This window comes from Bubalus bubalis, chromosome 11 (assembly GCF_019923935.1).
Source record: "Bubalus bubalis isolate 160015118507 breed Murrah chromosome 11, NDDB_SH_1, whole genome shotgun sequence".
Lineage (NCBI taxonomy): Eukaryota > Metazoa > Chordata > Mammalia > Artiodactyla > Bovidae > Bubalus > Bubalus bubalis.
Genome location: NC_059167.1, coordinates 94,463,901 through 94,481,074, shown reverse-complemented (window position 1 = coordinate 94,481,074; position 17,174 = coordinate 94,463,901). Strand labels below are relative to the sequence as shown.

The 17,174-nt window shown below is 44.0% G+C and overlaps 1 long non-coding RNA gene across 1 annotated transcript; it reads left to right on the top strand.

The window, feature by feature from the left end:
• The first annotated feature begins 11,903 nt into the window (after positions 1-11,903).
• On the top strand, positions 11,904-16,486 carry LOC112587931. Its single transcript, XR_003112472.3, has 3 exons — positions 11,904-12,434; positions 15,862-16,070; positions 16,181-16,486. It is a non-coding gene; the product is annotated as an uncharacterized LOC112587931 (long non-coding RNA).
• Positions 16,487-17,174: the final 688 nt, after the last annotated feature.

The following is a 17,174-nucleotide window of genomic DNA, read 5'->3' as shown; positions in this document are numbered from 1 at the left end:
CGATGGACATGAGTTTGAGTAAGCTCCAGGAGTTGGTGATGGACAGGGAAGCCTGGCGTCCTGCAGGCTTGGGGCAAAGAGTCGGGGTCACAAAGAGTCGGACACGACTTAGCGACTGAACAGCAGCAACAAGTCATGAAATCACACACAGCGTAATGTCAGCTATCAGATCCACTTCATACCAAAGGAGTTGTGAGAGGAGGCTCATGACCATGGACTCCACTGATCATATCACATGTTGTATCACCTAGAAGGAGCAAGCTTCATAAAGCGCTGGAATGGTCACTAGGGCACAGGTGTAACTCCAGCTTGGAGACAGCTATACCTGGAAAGGGTAGGGTTACAACCCTCAGGAGGCATTGTGCACATTACATCAGGTCCTCTATATGATATGCGTCGTCAGTGGGAAGACTGTGCAGGTCTGGGAACCAAGGGGTGGAAGCAGGAGATGTACCAGGTATCATCAGTCCCAACAGCCCACTGGGGAGCTTGGTGTTTCTTGTCTCTGCAGCTCTGTGTTAGAGGTCCTGCTACCCAAATGCAGTGCACTCTTAACAGGAAATACAGCAAGGGTCCCACTGAACCACTTGCTATAGCTGCGACCAGGGCATTTTGGATGCCTTGTAACCCAGGACCAGCAGGTGAAGTGAATCCTCAACTAGGCAGAGATCATTGACTTTGGTCCGTAGGAGAAGTTGGAGCCGCTTTTTACACAATGGGGGCAAGGAGGAAATGTCTTTGGATCCCAGGTGATCCTCGTGGGCACCTCTTCTCCATCCTTGCTCAATTTTTGAACAGATATGGGCAACAAATTCGGTATGAAAAGAATGTGATTACTAAGACCCCTCTAGAATGAAAGTTTGGGTCATTTTACTAAGTAAGCCACCAAAAAGCTGCAGAATTGATAACTGAGGGGGAGGGAAATTTAGATCGGATGGTGTAGGTGGAAGAGAATGGATCCTATTCGTGACCTCGAGACAAATGTCAGCATCAGGGGCTATAGGTCTTCCCATAACTTCCCTCTTCTAAATTTTTCCTCTGGAAGAGAGACCAGTAGGAACCATGGGGCATTTGGCCTGTAAAGGGCAAGAAATAGACGGTGGCAGCCATAACAGTTCACTGTTTAGGTATCCCTTAAAGATAATCTGCCGTGTAAATCAGAGTTAACTGATAGCCCAGCTGCCGCATCTCTGTATTCAATGCCTTGTGAACAAAGCGGCCATCCTTCCCTCAGGCGGCTTCCAGCTGATAACTGAATAAGGTGAAGGTACTAGAGTGAGGCTGGGCTTCCCTGGTGGCTCAGTGGTAAAGAATCTGCCTACCAGGCATGAGCCATGGGTTCGATCCCTGGGTCTGGAAGATGCCCTGGAGAAGGAAATGGCAACCCACTCCAGTATTCTTGCCTGGGAAATCCCATGGACAGAGGAGCCTGGTGGGCTACAGTCCATGGGGTCCCAAAAGAGTTGGGCACAACTGAGCGACTAAACAGCAACAGCAACTAAAATGAGGCTTGGCCTACCTGAGGTGGAGTTCCTTTCATGAACAGCCTTGGGTTCAGAGATTCCTCTCTGGCCTGGCTGAGACCTTTGCAGAACTGTTCTGGAGTCTGAAGCTTTTCCTGCTCAAGTCTATCTTTCCCCTCTCCTTTCATAGGTATCAGACCTGCATTGTGATCTGAAGGCTCTGCCCATCTATTCTTGCTCTCTATCCGTTTACCCTTCACAGGCATTTCCCCCAGTAAATCTCTTGTACATATCATTGCCTCTTGGTCCTTCTCAGAGGGTCTGTCCCAGGGTGGTTTTTTGGCTCTGGCAATGGACATACTATGACTTGGTATAGTTTCTGTTCGCTGGCGCTTGGGGGACCCTTTCCATTGAGGGAGTCAAGACTTTCAGTTAGAGGAAATTTTATGTCTTCTTTTCAAATCTTCCAAATTTCCTTTTCTGGAGCTTGTATTAGTCGAATATTGGACCTTCAGGATCAAGCTCCTAATTTCCCTGTCTTTGCTCTTCTATTGTTCATATCTTTGTCTTTTTGGTCTACTTTCTGGGAGACTTTCAACTTTATCATCACACTTTTCTATCCATTTTCCAAATTTCAGATCTCTTATTCTTAATTTCCAAGAGTTCATTCTTATTTTCCAATTATTTGTTTTCTTTAGTACCTTTTGTTTTCTTTAGTATCAAGATACTCAATGTACTAAGTACATTTCCTGAATGTACTTTCTCTTCTTGTCTAAGGGTGTTATTTATAGGTTTTTATTTTTTCCTTCTGGTCTTTGGAGTGTTCATTATTCCTGGCGTTGTTCTACTTCCTCTTACTTGCTTAGGAGTTAGGCACCTTTCTCTACTTTGCTCAGGCCGGAATCTTCCAGTCATTCTCTGTCTTTACATATTATGATTTGAGAAGAGGAGAGCCTAATGATTTCATCAGAAAACTGTGTGTTTCTATTTCTCATCTTAGTTGCTGAGAGGTAAAGGGGGGAAACTATCTTTTCTCTACCAGCTTATAACTGGAATTCTTCCATGACTTTTTTCATGTTGGAAGAGTAAATCAGATCAGATCTGCCTCCCTCCTAATTAGCTTGTGTAGGGTTATGCCAGGAGAGCCCACCCTGGAGGCCTTGGAGAACCAACAATGCAGGGTACATGGATGCAGCTGGATTGAATGCCAAGAGCAGGAAGCATGGTGGAGCTGGGAAAGAGCACTTTTCCAAATGGCCTGTTCAAAGACAGGTTGGGAATTGTAACTGAGTTGAGGTAGACTCAGTCAGGGGGCTTCCCTGGTAGCTCAGCTGGTAAAAACAATCTGCCTGCAATACAGGAGACCCCAGTTCAATTCCTGGGTCAGGAAGTTCCCCTGGAGAGGGGATAGGCTACCCACTCCAGTATTCTTGGGCTTCCCTGGTGGCTCAAATGGTAAAGAATCTACCTGCAATGCAGGAGACCTGGGTTTGATCCCTGGGTTGGGAAGATCCCCTGGAGGAGGGCATGGCAATCCATCCAGTGTTCTTGCCTGGAATATCCCATGGACTGGCTACAGTCCTTAGGGTCAAAAAGAGTCAGACACAACTGAAGTGACTGAGGACAGGACAGACTCAGATATGGAAGAAGGAACAGATAGGAGAAGCTCTAGTGTTCATCAGAGTCAAGATGGAAGCAGCTTATCTGAATCTCTGGCCTTGTCAGACCTGTCTGGGTGCCACTGCCTTCTTGGTCCTCAGTATCTTAACACAAAGTAGGGAACAGCAGTGATCAGGTTCTAGAATCAGCAAGTGCTCTGTAGAAGAGATCACGACCAAAATCTCAGAAAGTCACACTCTTGCTCCAACTCTGAGTCTGCCTACTTTGCCCTCACATTTTGTATATCTTGTTCAATTGGGGCATTCTTGTCCCTTACTGGAGAATAAGGTGTGGAGGATGTCAGTGGTATGGCTAGAGATTGGCCATTATTAAAGCAAAGGGGAGACTTCAGCATCTGAGACAGCTGAGGGGGACACCAGATCCATAGACTAACCAGAGCAAAGGCACAGGTGTGCCGCCCACCCGAGAATCATTACAACCAAGAATGACTGCCCGGCAGCAGGAGAAACCCCCTCCCTTCCCTGGCACCTCATGTTGATCCTGACCAAATTCTCAAACCCATATATCTGGACATCTGGTGTGACGAGTCCAAGGGCACTCCTCAGGGCATGCAGTCTGAATATCTGAAACAGGTACCTTGGAAGCCTAACAGTGATTCCCGGTCACTGCCCCCTCCCCTGGAACCGTTCACTCTCTGTCCCTGCTTTCAGGCCCTAAATGATTCAGTTAGGAGTCTCCTAGGACAGGTGACACTTTTTCCTCTTGCCTCTCTCTTTTTTTTTTTCCTCCCAATACCTTGTGTATCTTGAGTAGAACAATTGGGTGTGGATTATCTACCCGAGGGGGCTTCCCTGATGGCTCAGTTGGTAAAGAATCTGCCTGCAATCCAGGAGACCCTGGCTCGATTTCTGAGTTGGGAAGATCTGCTAGAGAAGGAGGGATAGGCTACCCACGCCAGTATTCTTGGGCTTCCCTGGTGGCTCAGCTGGTAAAGAATCCACCTGCAATGTAGGAGACCTGGTTTCGATCCCCAGGTTGGGAAAATCCTCTGGAGAAGGGAACAGCTACCCACTCTTGTATTCTGGTCTGGAGAATTCTGTGGACTGTATAGTCTATGGGGTCACAAAGAGTTGGACAGGACTAAGCAACTTTCACTTTCACTTTATCAACCTGAGAGCCTTTTCCAGAACAAGGTGTTTCCAGGACAGGTAAATGGGCTGCTCTCATTCTAGTGTGCAGTGATGCTTAATAAGATTTCCTTATTTCCTGTGAGTTTGTTTATCAAACACTCTAGTGTGGAATTTATTTAGGAAAAACAAATTATTTTCTAACTTCCACTGCTGTGCTGAGAAGAATAGAGATCCATGATGTAGGAAGCCCCAAATAGGAAAACCTTCTTGTTTTCTCCTTTGAATTAATCAATTATCAGTTAATCAATTATTTTCAATTTTTTCTGCTTGCTTATATTTCCCACAGCCTAGTCTCATCTTCCTACTTTGCCCATTCGTCAATCTGTTGATTGTGTAAATATAGTTCTTGTTGATTCGTTTAAATATTAACCATAACCACCGCCACCCTAAAGTCTTGTACTGCAGTTCTAGCAGAACAAATTTTAACACTGTTTATGTATGTGTGATTTGTTTTTTATTAGCCTGTTGGGTGCCGTCTATGGGGTCGCACAGAGTTGGACATGACTGATGCAACTTAGCAGCAGCAGCAGCAGCAGCAGACACTTTGAGCTACATTCAGAGGGTGAAGCAGTCATAGGTAAAACTAACAGTAAGCCAAGCTTGCGAAAGAGGCAAGGAAATGTCAAGTCATTAATGAAAATGACTCCGACTTCTCTCTTGAAGTGAAGTTGTTCCCAGTAAGTCAACATCTGTCACCATCTATGTCAAAGGGAGAACAGGCTACACAACAACCCATTTCAAAACCCAGCTGCAAAACATTAAATCTGAGCACAGAGGCCTTTGGGCAGCATGAGTCTAACTTGTCTGCAGCCCGAAAGCTGCCAAGGGAAACAGCGCTCTCCGCAGGGAGCCCGCTGGGGCTCAGCCCCTTCACTTCTGCTTTATTTCTCCTTTTGAGTAAACTGAGTGAGGCCACTGCCTGCTGAACACAGACTTGGGGATAACCTCTCAGTACAGCTAAGTCCAACGTGTTCATCCATGGAACTATGATTTAAGTAAACAGTGGTGGTTTTAACCTACCAGGTGTGGGGTGGTTTGTTACAGACCAATATATTCTGATACAGTGTACTTCTCTGTACATTTTATGTCAAATTGGAAAAAATTCTCAAGCATTATCCCTTCAAGTATTGCCTCTTTCCCATTTCCTATTTACCCCATCCATAACTTTGACAGATATAGTTTGTGTTATTTATGATTCTGTCATTCATGATTCTTTTATCATTATTATTTTACTTTTGTGTGTGTGCGTTTCCTACTTTTTTTTCTCTTCTGTGTTTTTGTCTGTTTTTGTTTTTAAAATTTGTCCTTTGTGATTTTTTTTTTACACCTCTTTTTCTGGCATGGACTGTTTTTTAAAAAGTTAAATCCGAGCACAGACAAGTTAGATTCATGCTGCTCAAAGGCCTCTGTGCTCAGATTTATTGAATTTGTTACAGTATTGCTTCTGTTTCATGTTCTGGATTTTTGGCCCTGAGGCATGTGGGATCTTAACTCCCTGACCAGGGATCACATTCACACCCACTGCACTGGAAGAAAAGGTCTTAAACATTGGACCACCAGGGAAGTCCCCGTCCTTTGTGATCCTTAAACTCTCACCTTTCTGCCACATTGCCCACCCCCCCACCCCGCCATTTTCTACTCAAGTATTAAATATGTCTATTTAGTTTTGACTTTCAATGGATATGTTTCATTTATAAAAGAACTCTCTGGTCCTTTTCTTTTCCCATGATTTTCTGTTTTCCATTATATTTCTAATCCTTCTTTGGTTTTGAAGTCATCTAAAGCATACTCACTTTGTAGTCATTGATAGATTGATCTGGTTTCTCTATTTCTTGGGGCATTATTTCCCCTGTTAATTTCACGATCTGACACTCGGTAGTTGCCTCCTATGATTAATTTTTATTATGAGCTTATTTTCAGCAGGGTTTTTCCCTTTGGGGGAAGAACTGTGTGCCTGGGGCATTAGATTGTCCTCTCACTGTGGCTGCCGGTTTGCTTCTGCTGGAGTCCCGGAGATCTCACCAGCTCTCAACTCGCTTTTATGTTTCTTCTCAGCCTGGTATTTCTGTCTGACAGTGAAAATTGAGAACTCATCAGTGTTGACACAGGCATGGTTTCAAGTTTTTGTGGATGAATTCTTTTTTCACCTGTAGCCTGAGGGCACAGGGACTTACTGATCCTGTTTTTACCAGCAGCCTCGCTCTCAGGAACTCAGAGTTTGCAGATTGCTCAATTCCTGTTGCCTTCCTTCCTCACACCAGACAGCATCCTATTGACTGCAAGGCTGTTAAAATCCCTAGCTAGTCCAAACACACTGCAATGGCATTAGTTCCTACTTACTGCTCAGCCTCTAAGTTCTCTGTTTCTAGAGTAGGGAGAGTTCCCTTTCTTTCTATCAGTTTTATATATATATATATATGATGATAATTTGTCCAGTGTTTCTCAGTAGTAGTAGCTGAAGGGGAACTCTTCTGCATCAATTCAGAGGTTCTCTTTACACTTTTGACATGTAATTTTATAGTAATGAAAGGTAAAGTTTACAAGAAAGACGTAAGATTTGGGAATCTGTATGTGTTGAATCACAGTGCATCAAAACGTACGAAGCAAAATTTGTTAGAAGCACAGTCATAGTGGAGACTTTAACAAGCTACACTGAGACTTTACCAAATCTAGACAGTAAAAGTTAAGCACAACACAAGGATCTGAACATCACTATAGACAAGGCAGGCTTAGTACATTCATATCACACAGTAACGTAGAGGCAGTGAATATACATTTTCTGATGCTCATTTGACGTGAAAACCCTCAAGAATTTAAACAGCAGCTGGCGGAGTTGACTTGCTTACGGCTTGTTGCCAAAGGCATTTGCTGTACCTGCGTCACAGAAGGTCATCTGTTTTGGGTCCCTCGTGTGTCCAACTCAGAGGTGAACTCTGTGGGTGGGCCGCTGGAGTTGTGCTCTGAACCATCTCCAGCTCTGCAGGTACATCACAGAGGCACCTGGTTCAGCTGCAATCCAGAGACAGAGTCATATCCAACTTCAGCTATTTCTGTGCAGACCACAGATCTTGAAGCGGGACTTCCCTCTTTACCAGCATCCAACTCAACAAACCCACCTGCCCACTTACCTGGTAGCCACTACCCAGTAACTCCCACTGCCAATACCATGAGATTTGCTTTGAAAACTTTGCAGCTTATTATTGCTTGTAATTATGAAAAATTGAGGGAAAAAACCTGAAATGCCTATCAAAGAGGGGATGGATAAATAAAATGTGGCATATTCATATTATTGTGATATGAATTTTATCATAATATCCTAATAGTCTAGTATATTATGATATGAACCCTTATAATAGCCGTTAGAAGGAATAGGGGACTTTCCTGGTGGCTCAGCAGCAAGCAGTCCACCTGCAGTGCAGGAGCCACAGGAGACACGGGTTCAATCCCTGCATCAGGAAGATCCCCTTGAGGAGGGCACGGCAACCTACTCCAGTATTCCTGCCTGAAGAATCCCATGGACAGAGGAGCCTGGTGGGCTACAATCCATAGGGTTGCAAAGAGTCAGACACGACTGAGGCAACTTAGCACACATGCATGCAGAAAGAATGGACTGTACCTATATATACCATAATATATCCATGTGTAAAATATCTTTGTGTAATGTCAACTCATGACATGTAATAAAAAGAAAAGTGTGGCATAAAACATGCATTCATTTACATAAATTTTGAAACACAATATGTATTATTTAAAGATAAATGTATACATGTAAGACTTCCCTGGTGGCTCAGATGGTAAAGCATCTGCCTGCAATGCAGGAGACCCAGGTTTGATCCCTGGGTCAGGAAGATGCCCTGGAGAAGGAAATGGCAACCCACTCCAGTACTCTTGCCTGGAAAATTCCATGGACAGAGGAGCCTAGTAGGCTACAGTCCATGGGGTCGCAAAGAGTCGGACACAACTGAGTGACTTCACTTTCTTCTTTCTTCTTTCTATATGCATGTAAAATTACTACAGATGGCTGGGATATACACTAAATCCATGACAGTTGCTTCCAGGGACTGGGCAGAAGAAAAAGAGCTTGGCTGGGGACAACTATTATCTGTTTTATTTAATTTATTTTATATAAATGCTACTGAGGCAAATAAGATAAACTGTTAATAAGGGTCAGTTCTGAGAGGAAAAATATATGTGTGCATACGTGTTAGTCTTTTTGCATTTTCTCTTTTTTTTAAAACTTTATTGAGGTATAAATGATGTACACTAAACTGCACTTATTTAAAGTGTACAATGTGATCAATTTTGACAGACATATACACCCATGAAACCATTGCCACATGAGGACAATGAATATTTACGTCACCTCCAACAGTTTCTTCAACCCTTTTGAATCCATTTCTCCTTCCTGCCTTGGACTTGGGCAACCATTGATTTGCTTTCTGTAACTATAGATTAGTTTGCTTTTTCTAGAATTTTATTTGAATGGAGTCCTACCACATGTGCTTTTCTCGGGGTTGGTGGTGGTTGTTTTTTGGTCGCTAAGTCGTGTCCGACTCTTTGCAATCCCATGGACTGCAGCACGCCAGGCTTCCCTGTCCTTCACCATTTCCAGGAGCTTGCTCAAACTCATGTCCATTGAGTTGGTGATGCCATCCAGCCATCTCATCCTCTGTCGTCCCCTTCTCCTCCTGCCTTCAATCTTTCCCAGAATCAGGGTCCTTTCCAGTGAGTCGGCTCTTTGTATCAGGTGGTCAAAGTTTTGGAGCTTCAGCTTTAGCATCAGTCCTTCCGATGAGTATTCAGGGTTGATTCCTTTAGGATTGACTGGTTAGATCTCCTTTCTGTCCAAGAGTCTTCTCCAGCACCACAGTTCAAAAGCATTTTTTGACACTCATTCATCTTTATGGTCCAGCTCTCACATCCGTACATGCCTCCTGGAAAAACCATAGCTTTGATTATATGGACATTTGTCGGCAAAGTGATGTCTCTGCTTTTTAAAACACTGTCTAATTTTGTCATAGCTTTTCTTCTAAGGAGCAAACATCTTTTAATTTCATGGCTGAAGTCACCATCTGTAAAGGGTATGGTTGCTTTCATTCATTTTCTCAAAAGAATAACAATTTCTCAAAATAAAAACTATTTAAAAATCTTTAAAAACAATTTGAAAAACAATATGAAGCATATAATCTGTGATTGAGAAATAGAGGAGGGGAGCATCTGTGGGAAGGAGGTACCATTTGGGATATACTCCCATTTGGTAGAACGAGCATATCTACTCTAATGGCTTCAGTAGTCACCAAAATCTTCCCGCATATAACCTGTATTTTGCAATTATCTGTCACAGCCTGAAATTGCACAGAAAAGAATGTTTTGAATATCTAAGATACCCATTTAAAAACAGGGGCATCATCGAGAATTCATTCACAGCAGTTGCTTTGATGAGATGCCCGTCATTCTAGCCCCACCTGGACTTGGCTTTACTGAGGGGATGGGTGCTGGGTCACAGGCGGGGGGAGCTCAGGTGTACTGAAGCATGGAGAGCTGGGCGTGGAGGGGGACCTGAGTGAGGCAGCAGCCTGGGAGACTTGTGACAGAACTGGGATCCTGAGAACTAGGAGACCGGGACAAGGATCCAGAGAGGGCCAGACAAAGAATGTGGGAAGATATCCCAGGTTAGTTCAGTTCAGTTCAGTCGCTCAGTTGTGTCCGACTCTTTGCGACCCCATGAATCGCAATACGCCAGGCCTCCCTGTCCATCACCAACTCCCGGACTTCACTCAAACTCATGTCCATCGAGTCAGTGATGCCATCCAGCCATCTCATCCTCTGTCGTCTCCTTCTCCTCCTGCCCCCAATTCCTCCCAGCATCAGGATCTTTTCCAATGAGTCAACTCTTCGCATGAGGTGGCCAAAGTATTGGAGTTTCAGCTTTAGCATCATTCCTTCCAATGAACACCCAGGACTGATTTCCTTTAGGATGGATTTGTTGGATCTCCTTGTAGTCCAAGGGACTCTCAAGAGTGTTCTCCACCACAGTTCAAAAGCATCAATTCTTTGGCACTCAGCTTTTGGCTCAGATCCTGAACTCCTTATTGCCAAATTCAGACTTAAATTGAAGAAAGTAGGGAAAACCAGTAGACCATTCAGGTATGACCTAAATCAAATCCCTTATGACTACACAGTGGAAGTAAGAAATAGATTTAAGGGACTAGATCTGATAGATAGAGTGCCTGATGAACTATGGACGGAAGTTCGTGACATTGTACAGGAGACAGGGATCAAGACCATCCCCATGGAAAAGAAATGCAGAAAAGCAAAATGGCTGTCTGGGGAGGCCTTACAAAGCTGTGAAAAGAAGAGAACCAAAAAGCAAAGGAGAAAAGAAAAGATAAAAGCATCTGAATGCAGAGTTTCTGAGAATAGCAAGGAGAGATAAGAAAGCCTTCCTCAGTGATCAATGCAAAGAAATAGAGGAAAACAACAGAATGGGAAAGACTAGAGATCTCTTCCAGAGAAGGCAATGGTAACCCACTCCAGTACTCTTGCCTGGCAAATCCCATGGACGGGGGAGCCTGGTAAGCTGCAGTCCATGGGGTCGCTAGGAGTCGGACACGACTGAGCGGCTTCAGTTTCACTTTTCACTTTCATGCATTGGAGAAGGAAATGGCAACCCACTCCCGTGTTCTTGCCTGGAGAATCCTAGGGACGGGGGAGCCTGATGGGCTGCCGTCTCTAGGGTCGCACAGAGTCGGACACAACTGAAGCGACTTAGCAACAGCAGCAGAGATCTCTTCAAGAAAATTAGAGATACCAAGGGAACAATTCATGCAAAGATGGGCTCGATAAAGGACAGAAATGGTATGGACCTAACAGAAGCAGAAGATATTAAGAAGAGGTGGCAAGAATACACAGAAGAACTGTACAAAAAAGATCTTCACAACCAAGATAATCACGATGGTGTGATCACTCACCTAGAGTCAGACATCCTGGAATGTGAAGTCAAGTGGGCCTTAGAAAGCATCACTACGAACAAAGCTAGTGGAGGTGATGGCATTCCAGTTGAGCTATTTCAAATCCTGAAAGATGATGTTCGTAAAGTGCTGCACTCAATATGCCAGCAAATTTGGAAAACTCAGCAGTGGCCATAGGACTGGAAAAGGTCAGTTTTCATTCCAATCCTAGGTTGAGGGTCATCCATTTCTTCCTCAATTTCCTCTGCTGAGAAATTGAGGAAGAAGTTCTCATTTCACCTTCCTGCATCTCTTAAGCTTCAGATCAGAGAATTCTTATTCTCTAAGTTCAACCTGATATCATCATTGCTGTGTGACCTAAAGTGGCTTTTGGGTTTTTTTGGCTGGACTGGGAGCCATTGTTTCTATGGGAAAATGTGCCCAGTCTTCTTCTTTTTTCTTTTTTAAATCAACCTTCTCCTCAAGGCTTCCTCTGCTCAGTGCCTGGGGGTTTCTTTTTATTTATCTATTTAAAATTTTATTTATTTATTTTTGGCTGGCTGGGTCTTCATTGCGGTGCATGGGCTTCTCACTGAGGTGACTTCTCTTGTGTTAGCACAGGCTTAGCTGCTTTGCTACATGTGGGATCTTACCAGGCCAGGGATTGAACCCATGTCCCCTGCAATGGCAGGCTGATCCTTAACCTCTGGACCACCAGCAAAGTCATCCAAATTTCAAATAACTGATCTACGAAGAAAGTTTTGAAACATAACTTGTTATATGCCAGCCAGGAACTCCTTAGGTATATAAATCTTTGTACAATGAGCTATGTTGTAATGGAAATATTTTCACAGATATAATTCTTAATCTATAGCCAATATCAGTCATTAAAACATACTGTTCAGTCCTGGGGCCCATAAGAGTAGGATGTTACAGAGAAATTGGAAAGGAGCCAGCGGAGACAAGGAAAATGATGGAAGGTTTTGAAAAATAGCCCTTCAGGGAAAAGTCTACATTAGTTCAGAGAAGAGAGGTGTGAGTAGACTCAATATCAGTCTTCAAACTATAAAAGGATGTTACATTATTAACACCTAGTCTTTCTTCTGTGCGTTCACAGAGGGAGATAGGAGAGAAAATGAGCGTCAGCCACAGCAGGAGGACGTAGGCTGGTCAGAGGTCCCCAGCCTCTGAAGGACAGAATCCGGTCTCAGGTAACCATGCTTCTTTCTCACAAGGGAGGACATCATTCTTGAGGTTTTTCAAGAGGTCTCTCTGCTCAACGACAGGCTAACATCTGTCCAGGTGGTTTGCACATAGTACTATTTAGGAAACTGATGAACTCTGTCCAAACACAGAAGATACTCCAAGGCTGCAAAGAGTAAAGGAAGGCAAGAGGGAAAGGCCAGACAAGGGAGCTCAAAGCCTTCTCTCCATCCATCGTGTGACAAGGCTGCTCCAAACAGCAGGGCCCCCTTGGAGTGGAGTATATGGTGGGGGGCAGCCCCTCTGCCCTCTGGGAGGCTAGTCCACAAATCGGGGGCTGGAGGCCAGCCTGGTCATCAGTGTGCTTCCAGGGGCTAGTGACAAACCAGAAATGCCTCCAGAAAAGAGCAGCTGGGGACAGAAACTGGAAACTGGGTCACATGAGGAATATTTGAGGGAAATAATTGACCTGGAGAAGATAAGCTGGAAACCAGGGAGGACAAGAAAGTTGCCAATATTTGAAGTGCTGTCGGGCTCAGGAGAGATTAGCATGGTGCCGTGTGCAGCCCCAGAGGGAAAAGCAGAGCCAGTGGGTACAGATTGCGGGGGTAGAGTGTCAGCTGGAAAGGAGGAAGCGTTTTATAATGGGAGATACTCAAAGAGGACTGAGGCGCCTACTGACACAGGAAGTGTTTGTGCCAAGACTGGATGAGTATCTCACAAGATCGTTGACACAAGAATTTCTGGGTCTCCCCCCACCCCGGCCCCCCCAATCAAGGGAAAGTTCTTAGAGAGTGAGCTGAGCTAGCAACAAAACATCCTTCACCTGCTGCTCAGGAAAGGTGGGCTCTGCGTCTCAACCACTAGAGGGCGTCAGGACAGCAGCGTTCCAGAGCCGTCATCCAGGCTCTTCAAGCAGCAAGTGGTATCAATCTGGTCCTGGCTCCTGCCTCCTTAATTCCGCCCTCTACGTCTCCTCCACGAATCTTTCCGGAATGCTTGCATCTGATTAAATTCTTTAGTATTCAAGGAGGGGACTCTGTACGTCCTGAGGCACAATTACCTGTTGTTTGTACTTTAAAGCTGGGTTTATTAATTGTATCAATAGATGAAACAATATTCCTCTGAAAATTCGAATACTCTTTATACAACTAAAAAAAAAATTAAAATTTATGAATTTAACCAATATAACATTTTCCAGGCATTTAAACGTTAATTTACAAGCTGATTTTGTCCAAAATCACGAGTATCCTATATCTGAATCTTTTAAATGCTACAAATGCCTTTAAAAGTAGAAACATATATATTGAATTATTGAAATGATTACAACGCTATTGTATTTATACTTATGCTATTATAAAGTACTTGCATACTTTATTTCTCCTTTCTCACTATACTTTTATGAGTATTCTTATACTCTCCTGAGGATAAAGTATCTTTAAAAATACATATTTCTGTACCTTTATGGTGACATAGTAATTATGTCAAACTCCAAAGCAAAAAAAATCAGGTAGCTCAGGTTGGAGATGCTGGATTTCGAAACTTCTTACAGACATTCAAAATCTTCCCATGTACTTAAAATTCCAATGCATCTAGTCAATTAAACTTAAAGACACAAGGTTATATTTTTGGTACCTACAAGTGGAGTGCTGCTATGGCAAATTCCTAAAACAGTGAGATTGACTTGGAACTGCTTAGAGGCTAGAAGAATTTTGAGGAACATGATAGAAAAAGCCTAAGTTGCCTTGAACAAACTGTTAGTAAGAATTCAAACTTGGAGGCTGCTGCTGAATACTCAAAAGGAAGTGAGAAATGTGGTATTGGAATCTGGAGGAAGAGGGTTGCTGGTTAGGTAGTAACAGAAAGCTTAGCAAAACTGTGTCCTGCGGTTATATGTGAAGCAGAACAGGTAAGTGATGAACTTGTTTATCTGGCTAAGGTTTCCAGGCAAAAGGTTGAGAGTACTGCCTGGTTTTTAGTTGCTGCAGATAGTAAAATGCTAGAGGAGAAAGATAGAAGAGCTGTTCAACAAAAAGGAACTGGGACCTGATGATTTTGACAGTCCTCAGTCTCTCCAAATGGCAAAAGACGTTTAAAGTGAGAAATGACTTTCTAGTACGTGGCATAGAGATAAACCCGGTTAAAACCTTGGAAAGATCCAAGGATCAGAATTGTATTCAGTCCCATGACAGGCCTTCTCTAGAGATGATGGGTGTGCCTCATACAACTTCTCAAATGATAAGGCCTGTCTGAGTTGTCCTTAACCATCTCAGCATCTTCACCCTAGGTGAAGGAGTGCCTGTCTCAGAAAACTGAGGATGTTGCTTATGTGTAAGGGAAATTGACAGGAGACCCACAAGTATTTAAGAATCTTTTTTTTTTTTTTTTTTTTTTTTGGCAAAAGCACTGCCAACTTACACTGAAAGGGACAGAAAGAGTAAAAACTGAAAGGAGGCAGGTAGGTCTCCAAAATTCTACTGGCAGGAAGCAGGATGATAAACACACTCAATTGCAAATGTTCTGCCTTTCATGAAAAACGTAACATGACTCAGAGGGTGGAAGAAAGAGCTACCAGGGATTATTCCCAGAACTTAGAATCTAATCACGGAGAAGGCAATGGCACCCCACTCCAGTACTCTTGCCTGGAAAATCCCATGGACAGGGGAGCCTGGTAGGCTGCAGTCCATGGGGTTGCTGAGGGTCGGACACAACTGAGCGACTTCACTTTCCCTTTTCACTTTCATGCATTGGAGAAGGAAATGGCAACCCACTCCAGTGTTCTTGACTGGAGAATCCCAGGGACGGGGGAGCCTGGTGGGCTGCTGTCTCTAGGGTCGCACAGAGTCGGACACGACTGAAGCGACTTAGCAGCAGCAGAATCTAATCAAGGAACTAGTAACAATTTGCCAGGCTGAATTTCAAAATCTCTTTGGATTTTGGGTTGGTAACTCCTTTTTACCTTTCATGTATTCTCTCCCATTTTAAATAGAAAGTCGATTACTATTTTACTGTGCCTATTCCTCTGCTGTGTGTTGGATGCTTGGGAGTTAGACAGGTTGTCTAGTTTTGTAGACTGAGAGTAACTATACCCAAAGGGACTCCTCCATACCTGGACTTGATTTAGATGATGAGATTGTAGACTTTGAACAGATGCTATAATGGGATGAGCTTTTTGGGGAAATTGGAAGGGAGTAAATGTCTTTTTCATGTAGTAAATACACAAATCATTGGGGAGGGTAGACTGTGCCAGACTGACTCTAGGGTAATCCTTACGTTCTGCACCAACTGCCTTTAACCTTTGTGTGATCTCTTCCTCTTGAGTGTGAACAGGACCTGTGAAATACTTCTAACTAGTGGAGCTTTGCAAAGGCAATTGGACATGAGTGATTATGTGCACACGATTCTATTACATAAAATTGCATTTCATCTTGCTAGGAGACCTCTCCCCTGCTGTCTTTGAAGGAGTAAGCTGCCTTGTCCTGTGCTTCCATATGCACCAAGGAGCTGAAGGCAGCCTCCAAGTGATGGTCAGCAAGAAGATAAGGTCTTCAGTCTGACAGGCTGCAAGAAACTGAAATACTCCAATAGCTCTATGAGCTTGGAACAGATCTGACTCCAGTCAGACCTTTGAAGTCTATAGACAGGTAAGCAGGGAGGGAAGGTCACGAGCAGGCTGGTGTCTCAGGAACGTGAGCCAGAACCCCACAAAGACAGGTTGAAGCTCATATTTGTTCTTGTTGTCTTTGAACTTTAGACAAGGGTGTCCTGCAGAAGCTGGAATCCTTCATCATGGAGCTAAACACATACGCCTGGCCCAGGAGTCAGGGCAGCTGAAAGGGAAGCCAGAGAAGAAGAGCCGTTGCACGGCCGGATGCTGCTTCACACCGGCGGGGTGAGTCAGCTCCAAAATTACTTATCCAGGCACTGAAATATAGCATCGTGTGGCAATGGCACCCCACTCCAGTACTCTCGCCTGGAAAATCCCATGGACAGAGGAGCCTGGAAGGCTGCAGTCCATGGGGTCGCTGAGGGTTGGACACGACTGAGTAACTTCACTTTCACTTTTCACTTTCACGCATTGGAGAAGGAAATGGCAACCCACTCCAGTGTTCTTGCCTGGAGAATCCCAGGGACGGGGGAGCCTGGTGGGCTGCCGTCTATGGGGTCACACAGAGTCGGACACGACTGAAGCGACTTAGCTTAGCTTAAACTTACCTAATCTTAAATATTTCTAACCTGTTAACAGTGTGGGAACAATTCTCTTCACATTTCACCTTAAAATCACAAGTCTCGTTTGCACTTTCAAAAGTTGGCCACGGCTCCCCAGTGGAGTGTTCTCTCGTATTGTTGTAGTACATTGTGGGTATCCATTTATCTCATAACAGAAATGTGGGTTTTCAGTTTTTCAGTGCTATGAATAATGCTACTGTACGTGCAAGTCATGGTGTAGACATACGTTCTTACTTCTCGTGGGTAGATTCCTAGGAGTGGAGTCATTCGGTTGTGTGGTAGATGTACGTCTAACGTTTAAAGAAACTGTCAAACCGTTTTCCACTGTGGTTGAACTATTTCACGTTCTTATCAACAATGTGTGAAGGTTCCAGTTCTTCCACAGCCTCACAAACATTTGGTGTTGTCTCTGTTTTACATCCTCACTGTTTCAGTAAGTAGATAGTAGAATCTGCTGGTGGTTTCATTTGCATTTCCCGATGGGCGTCTTTCCACGAGCTTATTAGACACCTGTGCAC